An 8,354-nucleotide genomic window follows, 5' to 3' on the forward strand; every position below is an offset into this window, starting at 1 on the left:
AGAGAGAGAGAGAGAGAGAGAGAGAGAGAGAGAGAGAGAGAGAGAGAGAGAGAGAGATTGAAAACCCATCACCACCAGCTCTCTATAACAAAGCAGTCTGGGAGAGGTGATTTCCTAGAGAAGGCAGGCAGTATGTAAATGAACCATTTAGCCTACAGAGCTCCTGTTCTAACTCCAAGGTCTTATTTTCTTTCTCAGGAGTATCCTTCCTTCCTTTCTTCATTCTATCTTCCTTCCTTCCTTCCTTCCTTCCTTCCTTCCTTCCTTCCTTCCTTCCTTCCTTCCTTCCTCCCTCCCTCCCTCCCTCCCTTCTTTCCTTCCTTCCTCCCTTCTTCCCTCCCTCTGTTCCACCCTTCTTTCTTCCTTTTGCTCTTTTCTCTATAAACTGTCTCTGTCTCTATCACTATCCATGTGACCCTGTGAACCTGGTCCAATTCCTTGTGGGGGTCGGGGGGGGGGGAGGTCTATCTCTCTCTTGAGGAGGTGTGAAGTCAGGCTGGAGAGATTGGTGAGCTGCTAGAACAACACAGGCCCTTTAAAGAAAAAACATCTTCTGGTCAAGAGAGTAGCACCTTGGACCATGGTCGGGCCTAACATTCTAATTGACAAGGTTAGTGACCTGGGTTCACCTCAGGCCATGCTGAGAAGCTAGGAGGAATAATTATTCCTTTAATGGAGAGTAGATGTTTCCTTCCCTGCTTTTCACAGTCTCTACTGCACAGCCATGAGGTTTGACTGGTCTGCCCATCTATCTGAATAAACTTTAAAATTTTTTTTCTGTCTCTTTCATTTGGGATGCTGGCCAGACCCTAAGTATACTTTTTCTATACTTTGGGTTTTTTTTTACTCTTTCCCTACACCTCCCTCCACCCCTATCCCCTGGCTGCCTGCTGCTATGTGGCAGTCCTCCATGCTGGTGCCTCAAATGGCATGGCTTTTTTCTTCTCACATCCGTTATTCTCTGAGAAGCTGCTAAGATTTACAGATTGCCTGCCCTGTGATTTTGTTTACCTTCTTTCTTTTAAACTCTAATAAATTTGGGACTTTTGTTGAGTTCACTTTTAATTATTTTACTAATGAGAATAGGAACCCCAAGACGGAGGATCTAGATTTCCTTGGTATCACTGTGTCCATTCTGGCCTGTCTGGGACTCTGCTCATGTGCACTTCTCCCTGTCCTCTGTTAATAGCTGTCCCTCCATCCCTCCCAGATACTGAGCAGCATCTCTCTGTGTGCCTCTCAGGGATTCAGGAGAGATCCAGGACAGGAGATTGCAACTGAGTAACAGAATCCTGGTTCCCCCTCTCCTCTCCGTGGGTCAAGCTGTCAGCTCAGCTGCTGCCACCATAACCTTCTGACATCCCTGCTCCGAGTCCTGAATACCTGTCTGGTCCAAAGCTATTTCTGTGCAATGTCCTCATCTTGATAACTTTCTCTCTGCTGGTGGAAGACAGAGTAGAATATAGTATCTTTGTCATTAGGAATGCTGAGACATAGAGGGCATTAGAGAGCCCAGGAAAATCAACCAGCCACCAACAGGGGGAGACCCAGAAGCTGGCAAGGGGGTTGGACAAGGGAAAGAACTAACTGTCCTCAAGGCTCGATTCTTCACTTGGAAGTTAGACTGGAAGTTTAGATTTGAGCTGAACTGACCCCTCACTTTCTCTTGTTCTAAAAGGCAGTGGTTCCTAAGTGTAGTCTCCAAATTAATGCCTTAGAAATGCAAATTCCTGGACCAGTCTTCTATTCCTAGAGCCACTGCCTGCATTATTGCACTTCCAGATCTGATTGTAGGAGGTGTTGTGGTTTGCACGTGAAAGGTCCCCCGCAGCCTCATGTATTTGAATACTTGGCCCCAGCTGGTGTCCCTGTTTTTGGAAGACTGCTGAACTTTTTAGAAGTGCAGCCTCACTGGAGGAAGTAGGTTACACGGGTGGGCCTTGAGGCTTTATAACCTGGTCCCACCTTGTGTCAGCTCTCTTGCCAAGCTGTGAGGAGGTGAGGAATACCAACTGCACACTGCTGCCACCCTGGACCAGCTTCTGCCATGGGTAAGCTCCCACCAAAACAAACAGAGTTCTCTACTGTACCTTCTGTGATAAATTATTTCTTTACCAGTGAAATGAGCCAATTTAAGACAGATTAAGGTATACATGGGTAAGTTTATTTTATTGTCCTGAGGAGGCAAAGAGAGGGGAGGGTGAAGAGATAGAAAGAGTGCACACTGAGAGAGAGAGAGAGAGAGAGAGAGAGAGAGAGAGAGAGAGAGAGAGGACCAAAACGCCTGGATTATATAGGGAAGAGTCTGTGGGGGAAGGGCAGCCCAACCACTGTGCTGGAAAGTTCAGGATTGGGGGCAGGGTATGCCAGGTTGGGACTGAGGGATACTGGGAGAACTTGGAGGTCAGGTCTGCTTTGGTATGTAAAATATAAACCTCAGCCCCTTGTTCAGGGATCTGAAACCAAATATCCTGCATCGTAATAAACTGTATCCCTTGGAACTGTGAGCCAAGATGATCCACTATTCCTTGAGATGCTATTAAAGATATTTGGTCAGAGTAACTAGACAAAGGATATTGAGGGTTACAAACCCCTCAGTCCAGGCTGCCATGCAAAGTCATCCTCAGGCCTCCGTGGGTGTGATCTTTTGACGGTTGCTTGGGAGAATGCACATCTCTTGCCCAGATTCTGCTAGCGGAGCAGGGAAACTTCAGGTAGAGCCCATGTTCGTTCGTTCCTGAACGCGACTGATCTTGGCTTCTGTGCATGTCTGCTCTCAGTTCTTCAGGCTTTCGACGGTTTCCCTGAATCATTGTTGAGCCCTCCCTCCTCTTTCCCATCTCGCAGGAGCATGGCTCTGTGTTGAATGATGGTGATATTCCTTTGCCATCTTGTGAGCTCCCATGGAGAGCAGCTCCTCCAGCCTCAACTGAGTGTGGAGAGCAGAACTCACACTGTGGGGGTTGGGAGCTCTGTGAGCAGCCCAGGGCTCACCTATATTCTCCCAGGGCTCCTTGGTGTGTGGCTGAATCAGAAGGGTGTGGTAATGCTGGACCTTCTCTTAGAGAAAAGGCAGAAAATGTAGGGAAAGCTGGACCCAGACCGAGCCTAGATGTTGGCTATGGACCTGGCTGAGCAGATGGTAAACCTCAAGTCTTTCGTCCATTTGGGAATCCATTCTGCTTCCAGAAGTAACATGTAAGTACCATGAAAACTGGTGGATGGAGGATAGCCCCTTTGGGAGGTCAAAGACCTGGAGTTAGGCTGGAGTAGCCATTTGCCTGATACAGCTCTGGACAAGAGACCCAGATTCCTAATTGATTAGGTGGACTAGGGTATCTGTGATTATACTTAGGGTATGTGAGTCTCCTGTGCATCCTTGTGGGTTCCCATGGACATCTCTGTGGCTTTATTTTAGTTACATTTCCTTGTCATTGTCACCAAAAAACCTGGCAAGAAGCAGTTTAAGAGAAGAAATATTTGGACTCATGGTTTGGGGGTACAGCCTACCATGGTGGGGAGGCATTGAGGAGGAGGTGGAGTGGAGCTGCCTCACACCCCAACTCTGAACCAGGAAGCAGAGAGCCAGAGTGATCAACCTAGCAAAATGTGGGGCTAGGCTATAACCCACAGGCCCTGTCCTCGACAACTTACTTCTCTGGCTAGGTCCCACCCCTGACAGCTCCACAGCCTTCCAAAACAGCACCAAGGCTGGAGAACACATGTCTGTCCAAACATATGACCCTGCGAGAGGTATTTCACTTAAAAGCCACCATACCCTTTCTATCACTGGCTGTGATGTCTGATCTGAGCCACTTAACCTGCAGTGTTCCCTGCCTGTGTAATGGAAATGACAGCTGCAGAGTCACTGCGGTGGCAGAGTGCAATGAGCATGTTCCTCTCTGCACAGCTCCTGGTGCTCATGTGTAAGGCTGGTCACTGCATGCCTCACGTGAGCTACTGAGTGCCCTGCCTTGGTTTCTTTGTGTGTAAAATGGGAATGATACTGAACTTGGTGCTGGTGGGATGGTTAAAGCAAAGCCCTTGGGTACGATGTGTAAACTTAGTAACTAAAGTCCTGCTTTCCTTCAGCGTGTGGCTGTATCTGGGGAAGACTGGCTCTGTGGATGTCTCTGCCCATGTGTATGTGAACATTTATATGTGCTTATATGGCCAGGCAGGCCCCCTTCTCTTAGGGTGGAGTCTGCTGTTGGCTCATGCCTAGGCTCCCTGAGCCAGCTAAAGCCTGCTAAGGGGATGGAATTTCCATTAAGAATTAAGCAGGACAGCACTAGGGGAGCCAAGCAGACAGAGGGCAGGGGAGGAGGTACAAAGGAGGATGCTTTAACTCTGAGCTCCTGGGGCAGCCTTAGTTCTGAGCAGCCTTGAAAGTCTGCTCATTAGCCTTTGCTTTGAATCTCAGGCCTTCTCAGGTCCATGGCCCAGAAGGATGGGTGGAGAGAATGAAGCTGCTCACAGGGGACTCTGTAAGAATACCTGAATCACTACTGCCCAGACTGTAACCATGAGGCGGCCCCCAGGGGATGGAGACTCTACCGGAGAGGGCCCAGGCAACTGGGGCTTGTGGGGAGCGCAGGAGTCCAGGAGGCTGTGCTGTGTTGTAGGTATCTGGGAAGGGTGTGTGTGTGTGTGTGTATTTGTGTGCATACATGTGTGAGTATGCATTTGTGCATGCATGTGTCTGTGGATCTATATGCATGTGTATGTGTGTATATATACTTATTGTGTTCCTATGTACATGTGCATGTATGTATGCATGTTATGCATATGTGGCTCTATGTGTGCATGTATGTGTTTTGGGGTGTGTGTATGTATTTGTGTATTTATGTGTGTACATGTGTATACACATGTGCATGTGAGTCTGTGTGTATATATGTGGTGTGTGTGTGTGTGTGTGTGTGTGTGTGTGATGTGCATGTGTTTGTGTGTTGGGTTGAAGCTTCAACCACAAATTCCTCAAGAGTACATATAGCAAACCTTACTCTCAAATATAGGTACAAGATTAGACCCAGATTCAGAAATAAAAGCCCTTTGAGGCCTCTTGCTAACAGGGATGCTGTTTAAGATTCAAGCCTCACTTCTAACATGCTACAAACCTTATTAACCTTCCTTATGAGCAGGGAGACATGGTTATGATCCCATTATATGTATGGAAAAAGTAAAGCTCAGAGTAGTTGGGTGACATGACTCGGATGCAGCTGGAAAGTGGGCAGTGGAGGAAGGACAGAGTCTGGGTTATCTGTGTACCCTTCACCCACCAGTAGCACATGGAGAGACGATTCAGCAACATGCCGACTTGAGGAAGGTGTATGTAGTGTTAGCACCCAGTCAATGCTGCCTAGAGGCCCCAGCCATGTTCCAGGGAGGGCAACAGACCCGCAGATGCTGGACTGAAGTCCTCTTGCACAACAAAAGTCATGACGTCTGGATGGAAGCAGGCTGGAATTGAAACTTGATTTTTCCTGGGAATGACTGCGCCACCTGCAGCCCCATGCTCCTAGAGAGCCACAGTGAATGATTTGCTGTCAAAGCTGTGGTATGCCCAAGGCCAGGCAGCAGCAGTGCCAGCCAGAGCCTGAAGCAAGAGAGCTCAGGATGTTGTACCACAGAGGTGGGACTGAGCCTCCTCTCCCTGCACATGTAATGTAAGCAAAGCTCCTGCCAGGGCCCCGGGGGTGGAGAACTGTCTTTTCTTGGCAATCTACCAACGTAGAGACTTTTCAGACCCTGGGGATTCATGGCAGAGTGGAAGGCATCGGATGGAATGAACTAGAAGCTTCCTTTTGGTCTAAAAATGTAGCATTCCAGAGCTTTTGGGCCTGGACCAGACTTCTGTGGACTTAGCCATCTGACACACAGCCCAGGGGTGAGGGTTAGGTGGTGGGGTTTCTCATCAACACCCCCTGTCATTTTTGGCAAGTCTGTGATTTGGAGAGTGACTTAAGTGGGTAACTGAGTTTCCAAAGGGAAGCACCTGCAGTGGACAAACCCAGTCTCATTCTTGGGGCTGTTCAGCGAGACCGTCCCCTCCTCGGGGATATAAATTGAGCCCAAATCTCTCCTTGTTTTCTTTCAGCTCCACAAAACCTATCGTGGCAGCATAGTCCCTTTCCCACTCCAGATGTTGGCATGCAGGACACATGTGGGCGCCCTCGCCTGGCCGGCTCTGGAGCCTCCGGGTGATGGCCCAGCCCAGGGGTGAGCCGGGTCTCTAATTAGACCCGACCACGTTCTCATTCCAGAGCTCCCACAGATGACAGCGCGTGGTCTCCACCGTGGCCAGGGGCTCCGAAATAGCCCTCGCGTCCCGGCGGAGCCTTGCAGGCCACGGTGCCTGGCGCGGGACAGACTTTTGGCTGGGTGCGCGCCGCCAGGGAAGAGCCTGGGATTGGGGGTGGGGGAAGCGGCGGGGGCCGACGGCAGTGCAGTCCCCAGCGCCCCCGCCGCCACTTTGCGCTTATCCTCTGGAGTTCCAGCTGCTGTGAGCTGCCACCCATCGCTGGACTGTGCACACACTGCTTTTTGCCTTGTAAAATCAGAGTAAGTAAGCAGAGGGGATGGCTAGCTCCTTTTGGCTGGATCCAGGGGCTGGGGCTGGAGCTGCTAGCATGGTTGTGACTTCTAGGATAGCAGGTGTGATTGTCAGTGTAAGTAAGAGTTTGTGAGTAGGAGTGAGTGTCGGTGGGAGGGAGTGTGTCGAGCTTGGGATGTCATCATGTGGAATTTTCTACCATGTGCACGCGTGTGCGTATGCGTGCGCGTGTGTGTCCTGAAGCATTCCCACAGATGTGGCACACAGGTGGGTCTAGCTATGACAGTGGAAATGAAGGGGCCTCCAGGGATAGAACCTGCCAGACCCTGCGGGATGAAGGTTGAAGTTGAGAGACAGGTAAGAGATAAAGGGTAGGGCTAAAGAGCAATAGATATCTGAACTCCCACTTTCTGGGGTGACCTGACTTGTCCCCAGCTGTTGTCCTCACCTGGGGTGTCTTGCTTGTAGGCCATGCAGCTTTGGTTTCTCAGGGCTTTGGGCCACACTGGAGCTCAAAGCTCTAGTCCAGTATCAGAGTGAGTGGGATTCTGACTGATACTACTTCACAGGGCCGGGGTGGACATAACCAGAGAGGCAGGGGGACAGGGGACACTCATTCATATACACACACAGTGCAGCCACACTCCACACAGATTGTCCATCCGTGACAAATGGCATGTGTGCAATATGCACTCATGTGGTAAATGCGTATGCAAACCCACACAGCCTGGAATTGACCCTGGCATCACCTCTAACCCCACCCCCTTTTGCTTCTTGTATCCTTCATTGGTCATCTCTGAAAAATGGTTTCAGAAACCTGGTCTCAGTAGGGGAATACTTTCCACTGAGGGCTTTGGCTGGGGAATTAAGACAGGAGGCGATACAATGCCTTTGGTTATCTCACCTTATCTGCACAAGGGCTGTCTAGAGCCCAGCCACAGGGTCCTCTTTGGCCTTAAGGTCTGGGTGTGAAACACATCAGTTGCTCTTTCAGAGGTGAGAAGGCCAATCTCAGCAGGGGAGAGGGGCTAGGGGAGGATGTGGGTAAGCCTCAGCTGCCTTAGCATCCTCCAGACTCAAGTTCATGACTTCAGTTCATCCTGCTGCAGAAGAGCACTGAGTGGGGAGGGAGCCTAGGGCACAGCTGGGGATGGTATACTGAGTGGGACTGGACCCATTCCTTCTGTTCTTGGGTTTCAGTCACCCTGCTTAGCTGCTGAGGGACAGACTTTCCAACAACCCTCCCTCACCTTCAGCAGTTATGTGGAGATCACTGGAGGCACTAATATCAGTGCTTGGAACACAACATGGAGTGCCTCCAAATGCCCAGGGGTGGTACTCACATTTACGGTTATGATCTCATTATGACTTCTAAATATCTTCTGCCCTAGGCATCCTCCTCTTCATGGGTTCCTGTGATGTGTCCATGCGCACTGTGCTTCTTTGGTTGGGAAGTTAGGGACGACGGTGTTCGTGAGGTGGCCTAAAGGCTGTCCTCCTAGTCTGTTGAAATGGGAAATGATTCAGGTTCAATTGGTCCACCAGTGTGTCTTTCCTTTGGTCCAGTCCTAGACCCAATCCTGGGCTGACTGTGAGGAGCTTAGCAGGCTTGCTGCCGAGAGAAGGAAGGATTTTTCTCTTCCAAGTCTGGTCTCCTGGTACTTCATGCTGCTCCATTCTACTAAGTTAAGAAGAGTCATGGCTTGAGTTTGATTTCTACTTTACTAACTTTGTAGACTGCATTTGTTTAATTGTAAACTCCCTTATCTTTTATAGAAGAAATGAGAATAAAAAAAAAAAA

The 8,354-nt window shown here is 49.6% G+C and overlaps 1 protein-coding gene across 1 annotated transcript in view; it reads left to right on the forward strand.

Annotated features, from left to right (window-relative positions):
* The first annotated feature begins 6,468 nt into the window (after window positions 1–6,468).
* The window catches only part of Insc (INSC spindle orientation adaptor protein), a 106,788-nt gene continuing 104,902 nt past the window's right edge, over window positions 6,469–8,354 (forward strand). Inside the window, exon 1 of the mRNA XM_021197255.2 lies at window positions 6,469–6,561. The gene's annotated coding sequence lies outside the window, so the exon portion shown is untranslated. The remainder of the gene's footprint in view (window positions 6,562–8,354) is intronic.

The sequence above is a fragment of the Mus pahari genome, chromosome 1 (assembly GCF_900095145.1).
Source record: "Mus pahari chromosome 1, PAHARI_EIJ_v1.1, whole genome shotgun sequence".
In the NCBI taxonomy this organism is placed as follows: Eukaryota; Metazoa; Chordata; class Mammalia; order Rodentia; family Muridae; genus Mus; species Mus pahari.